This window comes from Lissotriton helveticus, chromosome 9, assembly GCF_964261635.1.
Source record: "Lissotriton helveticus chromosome 9, aLisHel1.1, whole genome shotgun sequence".
Lineage (NCBI taxonomy): Eukaryota > Metazoa > Chordata > Amphibia > Caudata > Salamandridae > Lissotriton > Lissotriton helveticus.
This window is the reverse complement of record NC_136070.1, coordinates 1040078426-1040092815: the sequence shown is the minus strand read 5'-3', so window position 1 is coordinate 1040092815 and position 14390 is coordinate 1040078426.

Here is a 14390-nt window from a genome sequence, read left to right as displayed (position 1 = left end):
AATTTTTAAGATTAATGCATTTGAGTTAGATAAAATGTAACAGTTTTCAAACAAAGAGTCTGTGGTTATTTTAGTCTATCAATGTTTGAATAACTGTTGCCTTAAAATTTTCAACTAATTGGTCCATCGACCAAGAAGATGGAAATTTGAACGAAAGGGTTTATAGAAAAAAATGGTGAACTGTCTAATTATTAAACAGCCGAGTATGAATTAGTATTAAATTCACAAACTTGACACCAGCGCAACAGGGATTTTGGGTGTATGTGTATGGGCCATAGTAAATTAAATAATTGAATGTTCGTCCCTGTCCAAATTATTGGGTCTGCGCTGGATCAGTCCGATCAAAGGTTCTCTCCAGATTGACTACTGCAACTCTCTCCTGCTGGCTTCCCCAAAACCCACCTTTCTGTTCTAAAATCCATCCTCCATTCAGGAGCATGTTTCGAATATGGAGCCAAAAGAAATTATCACGTCACACCCATATTTGTAGGTCTCGCATGCGCAACATAGGAGACCTTTAGCCGTCGTACAGATCTTTTTCCAAGCACATACTTATGCTTGTGGCGACATAAGCTTGCGGGAGTGCGCAGCGGCACCCCACAAGCACGATTGTGTGCTTTGAAAAAGAGCAGACTGCTCTCCCCAGTGTGCGCGCTCTTGTTATAGCAGCGTATGTTCCTCTTTTTGTTTGTGCCTTCCTGCTGCTTATTTAACAATACGTCATCTTTGCAGTCCTTTCAGGGAAGAATGGAAAAGTTCACTCTTCCCAAAACATAGCCAAATACTTGATCTGCAGATTACGTCATTGTTTGAAGTAGTATCCCAAAACAAAGCCGTCAGCACAATAAAGTTAGTCCTTCTTCACTTTTGATTCGATCTTCCTACTTTGCTGAAAACAGTCCGTTAAACTGTAACAATAACGTGCCAGCCAGCTCGGCGGGCCCCGGCGGTGGCTGCATGCGTGCTCGATATGATCTGTTAATTGGCTCAGGCGGATTAATCGCGGCTACAACGGAGTCGCTCTTAAAGCGCCTTGTTTCCTTCGCCGTTTTTAGTCTACAGCGTGTTGTAGGAAACTACCCTACATGACATTTAACATTGTCTATTTATCAGCGGTTTGGTTATAAGAGGACCAAAATATTCCTAGCCATACTTTTAGTTTTTTTACATCTGATAGTCACAAAGTATGGTGAGAATTTGGAAATGCTTATTCCATAGCATGCTGTTGGGCGCTAGGGCCACGTCTCTGTTCAATCTAAAGCAGGCTGTGAGGATCCGTACTGTGCTGAAAGGGACTCGCCAGAGCAATTCAATATCTCCCTCAGTGACCCATATCCCAAATAGCAATGAGTGAGTGCGTGAGGCAAGAGGCCAGTACTCGTTTGGTTCCTTCCGCCAGCAATCCATTCATCTCTCCATCCAGCCTCCTGAGCCATCCTTTCTCCACACCTTAGACCCTTCTTTGCATCCATTCTTACTTTTCTCTTTCCATTTATTCATGTATCCACCCATCTCTCCGTCTTTCTTCACATCAGTCCATCTCTGTATCTTTCTCCCCACCCGTCTATTTCTACATCTTTCACCACATCTGTCTTGCTCGGTGTATTCATCTTTACCTCCATCTATCCCTCTTTCTGTCCCCACCCCCCTCAGTTTTTGATTTCATGTTTTCTTGTCACGCGTGTTCTCCCACTCCATAGTTCTACCATGCTATTCCCTTTCAGTGGTTTAATGAGGTTTTGTTTGGAGTCCGTTTGATCAAAGTCAAAAGAGAAATAAATAAAGTAAAGGTTGCATGCTACACAAACGCCCCAGTGGCACTCACCCACTTAAGCTACTAAAGTGGGGAGTTTGTGATTCCCGTGGTGCAACCCACACTATACAGAGCTCGCTGCGCTCCAAGAACATCCTTCGAGCAAGAATAGACGGCAGTGGATAAGAGATTTAGGTCACGATCAAGAAAAAGACAGCTTTTTTAAAATAGAAGATGTTTGTTATTCTGGCTTATGTCAAGTCACTTCAGCGCATGGGATGGCAGGTTATTCGACATCTAATGCAAAAAGCGGATTAGAGAACAATGCGTAGTTTTCAGCTTTTGTTCACAGAGCAGCAGGAGCTCCCATGGTTTAAAGAGCAATAGGATCTTGAACTGTTTCTTGGAATTCTGTGAAATCTTTACACTACTGTACTTCTCCTGCTTGTAGTGTTCTCGTAGTCTTATTTTCTTTTTGATTCTCTCTCATTCTATTCTCTTGTATTCCCTTTCTTGCTATCTCACTCTATTTCTTTTACAGTTGGCGTCTTTTTTTCATGGTCATCAGTACAATACAGGTGCTTTGTAATCACCCTGTGTCCCATGGTCCCATGAAAACGTGTACTGTGCACTTTCGAAGGAAATAGGTTGGAGCAGTTCCCCTCACAGCCGTCTCTGCTGTGACAGGTTCCAGGCAGTACACAAACAGTATCAGTAATGGCAGCAGAGCGGCATGGACACAGCATTGACGTCTGCCTTCTGTGTGGAAGAGAGACAACTGCTTGAGTCCACTCACTAGCACTCAGGGCAAACACGTAATGTCAGACTGGAGTCAACCATTTTCACATTTTATTTAAGTAGATGAGCTATCTGCTTCTATTTCCATATAGCTTACTTTGATAAGACAGATGTACAGACCTCCTAGGACTGGATTTGTTTGTGTTATTGGGAGGTGAAAGTCATGGGCCTTGATCGACTGGGAGAAGGTAAAGCAGCAATTTACTTTTTCTTTGCACTGTCAACAAGCATTGGCATAGCCAATAGGCCTTTGGGACCTTATAAGTGTTTAGCCATGCAACAGTTAATGTTGTTGCACCAAGGATATTGTGCTGCATAACTAAATACTTATAAGGTCCCAAAAGCGAAACCTATTGGCTATGTGTAGTGTTCTGTGCTGTGCCTCACTGGCACCTGTAGATAGAACTCTCCACATTGAGGATTCTAGGGCTATTGAGTAGAATGTTAAGATTTGTCAGTTGAAGCCTGGTGTTCTCTTGTGTCGCTGTGTTCACTGTAAGCTGTAATAAACTACAACTTCAACAACAGCATTTCCCGTATTCCTGATTTAAATACTACAAATTTGATGGCGACGATCTGCGGACGATGAACCACATGTCATTCACCTCGTACCTGTCAAGCAAGGCGCTGATCAACTGATCCTTTCCGTCGAAGGTGCGTAGGCTGCGGTGACCTGCTCTACTTCGGAGAAGAACAGGCGCATCTGAGAGATAAGTCTGCAGCGCGTAAAACACCGTTGTATTTCCGTGAGCAACTCATTGTCTATTCCGTATTAAAAAAAAAAAGAAAAAAAAAAAGAAAGACTGTTACGTGATTGGCATCCCGAGGTCGCGCGTGGTTGGCAACGTTACCACACGTCCATGACGTGAAGGTCGACCATTTTGTGCGTACCTCGCGTTTTGATTACTTCCAGTACATGCAGTTGGTTGGCAACGCATACAGCCTCACGTCAAGTTTTCCTTCCCATCGTGCACGCATCGATTGGCAACGTGTGATGCAGTTCCCTTTCAACGCGCAAGGACTGCGATGTCGCTAACAACATTGTCATATTAACACTGCACGTTCACTGTAAAATCCGCTTTTACGGTGTTATCATCATCAAAAGGAATAAATGACTTGGTCATAAAAAAAAAAAAAAGAGGAAAGTAAAACACAATTTTTTAAGAAGATGTGCTTCTGTTAAACCAGTATTCTGTTCTCTGTGAAGGCAAATATAGGTTTTGTGCTTATCCCAAATACCAATTCAACACAGCGACACAACACAAATAATCTGTTGATTTGGGATAAATTTACAAGTAAATAAACCCTCTTAGTGTACCATGCAGTCAGTCTCTCCTCCTCCACCTTTTCTTGAGACACCGGGTAATCCACCAATTACTTGGAGGAAGTGGTTTGATGCATTCGAAACCTATATAGGGGCAATTGGCGCGTCAAGATATCGCGCAGAGAGGAAAAAAAAATTATTACTACATTCATTAGGTTTCGAAGGTAGAGAGATTTACAAACATTTACCACCTCTAGTAAGGAACAACGCAGAGGAAGATGTGGATGAATATGTCGAAGCAAGAATGAAATTAGAAATAAGATTTGACATCAAACCCAGTCTTGTAGTAATTAGACATAAGTTCTTTAAGAAAGAACAATTGCCTGGAGAAGACGTTGAGACTTGCATATCTAGCCTGAGACTGTTGAGTGCAGAATGCGAATTTGAGGGTTTCAGGGAACAACTAATCAGAGACCAATACATATGTAAGTGCACCGACAAGGCGATACAACAAAAACTGCTTACTTTAGGGAATCCTACACTTGAAGAGACTATCCGAACTGCAAAAAGTATTGAGTTATCTAAGAAAGAAGTTAAAGAACTAGAAAAAAAGAGCGATGAAGCAGTTTCTGTAGTTAGAATTAAGGAGAACAGGGACAACAGATCAGTCCCTAATCAACAACGCTTCGATAGGAACAACGTTCCAAATTTTCAACGTTTTGAAAGAAATCTGTTTCCTAGGAGCGACATCTGTTACAGATGTAGGAATCTCTCTCACAACAAGAATAACAAATTTTGTCCTGCCAGGAGTTCTGTTTGTCGGAATTGTGGAAAATATGGTCATTTTGCCAAAATTTGTCAAAATCCTAGGCAGGGAAATTCTACATTTGTCAGTAAATCTCAGGGTGTAGGAAATGTCAATGGAGTTGGAAATGTTTCAGATATGCAAGATAATACAAGTATGGGTGCAAGTCCAGTTAACAGCATCCAAGACGATCTCAGAGATATGGTTGTGGTCGTACATGAAAACTCACATTCAATTGATAATGTCAAAGGTGATGCAAAGGTGATGGTCATAACTGTGCGTGAGGATGGAGTCATTGTTGGTGACCCCTCTGATTGCGTTGATCCCTACGAAAATTTTGGTGTGGGTGATAAAGTAATTTCCCTGCTAGTAGATTCAGGAGCAAGGGTTACCATGATCACCCAAGAATTATTTGGAGAAACATGGCCAGAGAGAAAACTTGAACCTCCTGATAGAGCTCCTGTTTCTTTTGAAGGACGAAGAATAGCCCTGCTTGGTTATTTTGAAGATGTTCTACAATTCAGGGGCAGGAAAATTTTCGGGAAAATATATGTCGCAATTAAAGGGTTGAACATTTTGGGGTGGTTTCATGGGGGTTTGTTCGGATTGATCTTGAGACCAGGGGCAAAAGAGCAAGTCAGCTTAGCTGAACCTGATAACTGTATTGCTAGCCTTGCTGTTGCTGATTCCGATGAATACGTTGAGGGTCTCGGTTCAAAATTTCCCACTGTCTTTGGGAAGGGACTTGGGAGGATCAAGGACTTTAGTCATGAGATTAGGGTTAAAGATGGTGCCATCCCCATCAAACACAAAGTCAGAAGTATTCCATTTAGTGTAAGGGATAGTCTAGAGGCCGAAGTTATCGAACTATGCAAGAAGGGGATCATTGAACCGATTGAGTCATCCTTGTGGTTGTCTCCTCTTGTTGTCGCCAGAAAAAGGAATGGTGATTTGCGCGTCTGTGTGGATTTGCGCAGTCTAAATAAAAACATCTGGATTGACTCACACCCTTTACCAAAAATCACAGATTTGTTGTCCCTTACCAGAGGCGCAAAGTGGTTCACTAAGTTGGACCTAGCTTCTGCGTATCATCAAGTCGTTTTGAGTGAGTCCTCTAAACATTTAACTGCATTTGTCTCTCCATTTGGCAGTTTCCAGTACTGCAGAATGCCGTTCGGCCTTGCGTCGGCGGCTGCTGTTTTCCAAAGGTTGATGAGTCAAATGTTTAAAGGTACCCCGGGTGTAATCGTCTTCCAGGATGATGTTTTAATTTCGGGCGAAAACAAAGAGGATCATGACAGTTCTTTGAATCAGGTTTTGGAAATAATGCAAAACAAGGGCATTGTTCTTAAAAGAGAAAAGTGTGTTTTCCTAAAAGAAAAGATGGAATTCCTTGGTCATGTTGTCTCACACAATGGGGTAGAGCCACGTCCAGGGTTGGTGAAAGCAATTGTGGATGCATCTCCCCCAGTCGACAAGTCAGGTTTGAAGTCTTTCATAGGACTCAGTGAGTTCTACTCCAGGTTTATAAAGGATTATGCATCTAAGGTTCATCCACTTACCAATATGTTAAAGAAAAATGTGCCTTTTGTTTGGGATAAGAAATGCCAGGAAATTTTTCTGTGGATTAAGTCTCAATTGGTGAGTGATAGTGTTCTTAAGGCTTTTGATCCCAATAAGGAGTGTGTGGTGACTGTAGATGCAAGTGGGTTCGGTCTTGGAGCCGTGCTCACTCAGAAGAGTGGTCAGGTCGACAACACCATTGCGTATGCTTCAAGGGTGTTGCGTGGTGCTGAAGTGAATTTCTCTGTGATAGAGAAAGAGCTTTTAGCCTACTGGTGTGCTGTGAGGAAATTCAACTCTTTTCTCTGGGGTAGTCACTTCGTCATACGTACTGATCATAATCCCTTAGTTTCTATTTTGTCTGGTGAGAAAATTAAAGAACATACCCGCGAATTGCCAGGTTGTCAACTAAGCTACTCCAGTATAATTTTGATGTGGTCTATTTGCCTGGTTCGAAAAATGTCAGAGCAGATTATTTTTCACGTTTCCCCATTTCTGGTCATGACTCTGATTTTGAAAATGATGATGATCAAGAAGACTGTTTTGTCGCTGCATTGGATCTTGAGGGGATGTGTGCTGTCAATGAAGCAGAATGGACAAGGGAGTTGTTGAAAGATGAGGTACTTGTCCAGGTCCTAAGTTTCTTAAAAAAAGGTTGGCCTAAAGAGAAAAATGTCTCAGGACAATTCCAGACTTTTGTCAAAGTTGCTGATGAGCTCACGGTGGAAGATGGCATCCTTATGCGGGGTGGTAGACTCATTCCCCCCGAGAGTTTAAGAAAACGTCTTGTAGATGGTGCGCATGAAGGTCATTTGGGGAAAACGTTCACCAAACGCAGACTACGGGATGTATTTTGGTGGCCACTGATGGATGTGTGTGTGGATGCTCTAGTTGATGGTTGTGTTATCTGTAGGTCGTCTGACAAAAGCCACAAACCTAGAACTCCTCCTTTGGAACCTGTTATTCTTCCCGAGAGGGCGTGGGAAAGGATTGGGGTTGATCTAGTCGGTCCTTTTAATCTTTTGCCTTCTTCTTCACGTTTTGCCATCGTTGCCATTGATTACTATTCCAAATGGCCAGAGATTCGGTTTATCAGTGAGCCTTCCTCAGCCAATGTCATTTCCTTTCTTAAAGATGTTTTCCTTAGGGAAGGGTTCCCTTCTGTCGTTATGACGGACAATGGTGTGCAGTTTGTAAGTTCAGAATTTGAAGGTTTCCTAAAACAAGGTGGTGTTTCTCATAAGAAGAGTTCACTTTATCACCCTCAGGCCAATGGCCTTGTGGAGAGGATGAACCGTGTGTTAAACAATTGTGTGCAATGGGCTATTGCTTGCAAGTGTGTTCTTGAAAATGCTGTTCGCTCCATGTTGTGGTTTTATCGCACCACTGCTCATTCATCTACTGGTGTGTCTCCGTTCAAACTCCTAAGAGGGAGAAAACCATCCACAAAAATGTGTCCAGGGTGGATGTCGAAATGGGTTAAGATGAATGTAATGGACGGGATTGATGGGTTTGTAAGGGACAATGTTATGAAGGTTCAAGCAAAACAGAAAGCCTATTTTGATGAAAGAAACAGAGCTGTACCACATAGTATTCATGCTGGAGATGTTGTTCGTATTAAGAGTCCTGTTCACGTCACCAAGGGAAGAAGCAAATTCTCTGAGTCTTTAGTTGTTGATAAGGTTTGTGGCAATGCCATTCGTGTCAATAATAATCACTGGTGGAATGTCAGTAAAGTGGTGAAAGTCAATGTCAGGGAACCTGATTTTGTTAACCGTGACCTTTTATCTGATTCTCGCCATGATGCCAAGTGCTCTAATGATGTTAACAATGATGGTGGTGGTTTTCCTGGACTTCGCAGGAGTTCGAGAGTCCCTAGGATTCCTGCCAGGTTTAGATAATCACTCAGTTCTCTTTTCAGTTCCTGTCTCTTGTCTTAGTTCTTACTCTACTTTTCCTCACTGTCATTTCCCTTTCTTTTTTCTCTCTTTTCTCTTTTCCTTTCCCTCGTTTTCTCCTTTCTTTTCTTCTCCGAGCTCTTCCCCTTTTTGTTTATAGGGAAGAGGATAATGTAGTGTTCTGTGCTGTGCCTCACTGGCACCTGTAGATAGAACTCTCCACATTGAGGATTCTAGGGCTATTGAGTAGAATGTTAAGATTTGTCAGTTGAAGCCTGGTGTTCTCTTGTGTCGCTGTGTTCACTGTAAGCTGTAATAAACTACAACTTCAACAACAGCATTTCCCGTATTCCTGATTTAAATATTACACTATGCCAATGCTTGTTTTCTCTTGAAGCTAGGTCAATTTACAAGACTGCCAATTATCACCAACAAAGCCTTGCACACTTCCACCCATCGCTATCTGGTGAAAACTTACTGCTCGAGCCTCCTACTTTCAAAAGGGAAAGATTTATGGCTCAATCCTGCTCAGGCAATGCGGCTAGATTTTGGAACTCGCTTCCTCCAATCCTCGAACCACGGCCTCTACCCGGACTTTCAAAACAGATCTCTTCCAAGGACACTTCCAGCAATAATTCACGGCCGCTTGGCATTCACTTGAGCAACTTTGTAAATATGTATAATCTATACCTGTATTAACCTCATTTTGCTACCTTGAATTTTTTTAATAATCCTGACTTATCGAGGCAAGATGGCGACTGACTGACATCGTCGCGAGGACGCTCCGCTGGGTCTCCCTTCACTCGAGGAATCCAGATGCCTTCGCCCGCTTCTGGTAGCGGAAAAATGCTGAGCTTTTGAAGGCAGAATAAACCCCCCATCCTGATACACGGAGAACACAGAGAAAAAAGGCTGAAAAGAAATGCAGCAGAATAATACTTTCAAGAGTTGCCAAGTTTCATCCCTTCATCTTGTACTCACGCTCTGCTTTACCCGCGAGGACGTCCAGACTGCTCTGTCATCTGCTCTGCTATCTCTGATGAGATCTGGCCTGCATTATCCTCTTCCGACACGGCAGGATAGCAGAGGATCAAGCGAGAGCCAGCACCAGCGCGGTTACCTCTCCGTGGGGGAAAAGCTCATTTCATCGCAGCAGCAGCGCCCCGGTGAAAGAGTGTGGACCGAAATTCCAGGGCAGATACAGTGTTGCAACAAGTCCGGTTGTAAGCGCCGCTTCAGAATCAACAAACAAGTAAGTATGACCGGCAAGGGAGCGAGGGCTGGCAAGGGGAAATCAACGCCAACTTTTTCTCAGCCGAATGGTTCGCTGGCAGTCACCCGCCAAAAAAGAATGGATGCCTTGAGTGCAAAGGGAAGAGGTGGTAGTGGAGACAACACAGATTCCCTAAATAAAAGCACACAGGAGAAGGACATTCTAAACTCAGCCACCGTGAAAAAAAGACACTACTCAAGGAATAAGAGAAACTGACTCCTTGCAGCCTTTAATAACGAACAGCTTTATGGCAGCAAAAGGGGTGGAAAGCAATGGCTTTACTCTGGGAGCCGATAACCAGAACATAGCAAGTTTAGCAGGGCTAGCTACTCCCCCCTCCCCCCTCCCCCTCTGCAGTGACTGACAATGCCCAAGTCCCCGCTCCTGTAGCCTTGACAGACTGCTGGAGAGTTCAAGTTGTGCTTGATCCGATATTGCTGAACGAATGGCCATGGTGGAGGAAAGGACAGAACAGCTCGAAAAAGATGTTGCTACACTGCAGACGCAACATGAAGAGCACAAGGGGGTGGTAAAAGACTTAATGTGGAAACTGGAGGAGCAAGAAAATAGACAGACGCAATAACCTCAGTTTTCTTGGAAATCCAGGGGGGCCCGAGAAAGAGGACCCCAGAAAATTCATGATAACCTTTTCAAGGGGGTTCTTCCAGAACTACAAACCTGGGATCTGGACAGAGAAATCCAACAGGCCCTTAGATTTCCACTGTTTCCTGGGAAATGCACGACAACACCACAGCACTCCCGTACTATGCTGGTATTCTTTGGGAACTTCTTACTCCGCCAAACTCTCTTCGACCTGGCAAGACCCACTAACAATCCAACCTTCGAGGGGATAACTTTCTTCACCAGGTCTGATTTCGCACACGCCACGGTGGAGTGCAGGTGGCGACTCCGGCAACCTTTTGAGCCTTTTCAAAGACAAGGAGCTGAGGTTTACTTGCAAAACCCGGCTAGGCTAAAAGTGGTATACAAGGGGGCCATACGCAGCTTTGTTTCCGAAATTCAAGCACAAAAATACCTAGAGTTGACTAGTCATAAGTGAAACAGACTACAGTGTTCTTCTACAGAGGAAGAGTGGAGGGAAGGGGGTGAAGCAAACGGAGGGAGCCCCAATTGAACTTGTCACTGGGGGGATTTGTAAAGTAGGCTTAAAAACGGATTAATGCACAGAACCTCGCTTTTTTAGCTCTTCACTTTTACCCTGATGGTAGGAAGCCTCATGAGGGGGGGGTCAATTGCTACCAGAGATGAGGAAATTGTTTTTTATTCTAGCTTTTCTCTCCTCACGGGGCTCTGCACGTCGGATGTCAAATTCCTGGCTTGGGCAGGTAACCTCCAAGGGTGGTGGTGGGTGGGGGGTGGGACGGAGGTGTGGGTGGGTTGGGTCAGACAGGGTGCCTTAAATTTCACAATATGGTGCAATCTAACTAGGTATGTCGGTAATACCAGGGTTCAATATGTGCCAAGTTCTGATTATGAGTATGGTTTAAGGAAGAGAAGGAAATGGGTTTGCTAAGAGTATTATCAATGAACATATGCGGCTTAAATGATATCAGGAAAAGACAAAAGATTGCTGCAGGACTTCAGGCTTGGGGGACAAATGTGGTGTGCTTACAAGAAACGCATATAGAGGGATCACAAATGGACATCCTAAAATCACTTGGGTATAGGTTGATCTGTGCAACTACTCAAGGCGCTAGGGTTCAGGGTTGCTATTCTGGCTAGGGGAAGTGGGTTTGTTTTTAGTCGCTCTAAGGGAGACAAATTTGGTCGTTGGGCGATCACAGAATGCCAGTATGGGAAAGGACAAAAATTGACGCTATGCACTGTCTATGGTAGCAACAGCGATGACCCGTCAGAATTGGACGTTATCTCAAACGAACTTATGCATTGGCCATTACCCCTTATGGTTTGCGGGGATCTCAATATCAATCTCCCTGTCAACTGGTCTTTAAAAGACAGCTGGCAGTATGTTGGTGGCAAACCCAAAGTATTTAGAGCACTGAGACATTTGTGCAGCGTGCACGGCCTAGTGGATGGTTGGGAGACCATAAACCCTAATGACCCCGGTTTTACATTCTTTTCTAGTCCACATCTTACCCACGCAAGACTGGATTATGTATTTATGTCCAACTCAATAAAAACTAAATGTGAGATGAAAAAAATTTGCTCCATAGAAATAGATCTTGACAAAAGTACGCCGACCTCATGGACTGTCGAGAAAACTTTGCTTTTAGACGATAATTTTTGTAGTCACATGAGGGAGTGGATTCCGAATTTTTTATCAGACAATGTGGGGAGTACATCAATCGAAATAGTGTGGGACGCGTTGAAAGTCAGGATCCGTGGGGAGACACTGCAATACTCCTTAAATGCTAACAAACAAACTAAGGAAGCTATGCAGCAGATGCAGGAAAATCTAAGGAAGGCAAAGGAGGGGTTAGTAAGGGTGACAATGGGAAATATGACCGGTTGGAATGAAGTGCTAGAGCAGATGCAGAACCAAGTGGCAATTGACAAAGCTATAATTATGAATGTCTTTACCGATAAAGCAGTTAAAAAGTGCTTTCACAAAAAGAAACTATATACGAGGTGAATGAACAAATCGGACACCAACTGGCTGTGCGCACAAGGCAACAGACCACCTCGAATTTGATTCGGGAAATTCTTGACTCTCATGGAAATCTTGTATCCGACCCAGAACTTATAAGACAGGCTTTCTGGCAGTTTTACCGAGTTTTATACACAGAAACCGGGAGGGGAAACCAGGAAAACTGTGAGGAATACCTAGAGAGTGTCAGCCAAGAGAAATTCCGGGATGGGGACTCAGATCTCCTAGAGGAAGCTCCAACAATAGATGAACTTTTAACCACCATCAGAGAACTGCCAAAAGGGAAAGCAACCGGGTTGGACTGCATCCCCTCGGGAGTTCTGTGCTGCCTTCTCAAATCAAATTAAAGACACTTTATTAAATCTTATCAATCACATCTTTAAAGGGGGACTGCCAACGAAGTCATGGTCCCGGGCAAAAATAGTTATCTTCCCCAAAAATGGTAAACCCCCGGAACAACTTGGCTCATATCGGCCCATCACTCTTATTACTTCAGACTCCAAAATATATTCGAACATTTTGGCACACAAAGCACCAATTATCCACAAAGTGGTAGCTCAAAGCCAACATGGCTTCATTCCAGGCAGATCTACTACCAACCACATTCAGCGGGTGATTACCCTGTTTGACGGCATGGATGTTACAGGAGACCCTATGGCGCTGGTTCTGCTTGATGAGGAAAAAGCCTTCGATAGGGTCTCCTGGCCCTTCCTATGGGCTGCCATGCCAGACTGGGCATAAAGGAAGGGTACATACAGGCAATTCAAAAACTATATGTGAACCCTAAGGCCATAGTCATGGTGAATGGTAGCTTAACTGAGGAACTGACGATATCATGGGGAACCCAGCAAGGCTGCCCTTGCTCACCATTGCTTTTCGCAATCTATATAGACCCTTTCATCCGCAAGCTAGAAGAGAATGGTGCAATCAAACCCATAATCTCACAGGACTATGCCACCAAAACATTTGCATATGCGGATACCATCGCAATCGTGACAGCCGTACCTAACACTGCCATGATTGCTATTGAAGGAGAGGCGAAGCAGTTTGGCTTGGTGTCCAGATATGCACTTAATAAAAGTAAAACACAGATTGTGCTAAACAAGAACAGCAATATGCGGGATGCACGGGTGGTGGAACAAGCTACCTACCTGGGAGTCAGTATAATATCTGATCTGGACAATCTGGTTAATATAAACTTGAAACCTATGTTACCTGCTATACAGAAAGATCTTCTGCACCTTGACAACTTGCACCTTTCTATTATTGGAAGAGTGAATGTGATCAAAATGATATTTTTCCCTAAAATTTTATATCTTTTCAGGGCAATCTGCTTGGAATTTTCATATTCGTTGTTTAAATCACTAGAACGGGTGTTTTCAAACTTTGTCTGGGCATACTCACAACCTTGGCGGGCATTCGAGGTTCTCACGCTACGCAAAGATAGAGGAGGACTAGCACTCCCTAATCTAAAAGCATACTATTGGGCAACAGTGTTATTATATAGCAACGAGCTGCTACAGAACACCTGAGGTTTGGAGGAGAGAGAGGAGCACACACCTTCTATATTTCAACTACTCTTAGGACGGGAGTACAGAGGGTATTTTTGGCGACATATACACGATAGTTACCACAAGAAAGTAACATTTAAAACTTTACTCAGTGGATTTAAGGTGTGGAAGGCTGTTAGGAAAATGCTGGGTATAGGGAGACGGTCTTTTTACACTCCCCTAGAAAACAATCCACTTATCCCAGGAATTTTTAATGACAGGTATATACATAAGTGGCTGGATGCGGGGATTGTACAAATAGGCTGTTTACTCTTCCCGGATGGGATACATTCCTTTGAAGAATTGAAAAACAACTTCTGTCTAGCTTGGCAAGACTTCTTAAAGTACCTTCCAATTAGGGACTTTTTGTCACACAAAGTTGGGGCTGGGGGGCATTAACCCGTTAAGTGCTGCCATAGGCCGTTGAATGTTCGGAGCACTACCTGGCTGGTGCTGCGCACGTTCAACGGCCAACGCAGCCCCGTCCGTTTTTTAAAACGGCCGCACTGCCGCGAAATCGCGGCAGCTGCCAACGGGTTAAAACACACAATTTATGGAGACTTTAATTCATGGTAAAAAAACACTATCGGGGGGATTTACTTACTTATTAATGCACAGTTCCCGGACGATATGGTATATACGTCACAGAAATGGCAAGAGAAAGTGGGAGTATCCGATGCCGAATCTAATTATGCTTTTTCAATGTCACAAACAATTCTCCTGTCAACCAAATTGCAGGCACAATTTTTTTCAACTTGCTTTGTTCTAAATTATACCCCGGATAAAATAGCTAAGTGGGGAAGTGGCAAAAGCACATGCTGCCCTAGATGCAGGCTCTATAGCGCTGACTCAGTGCA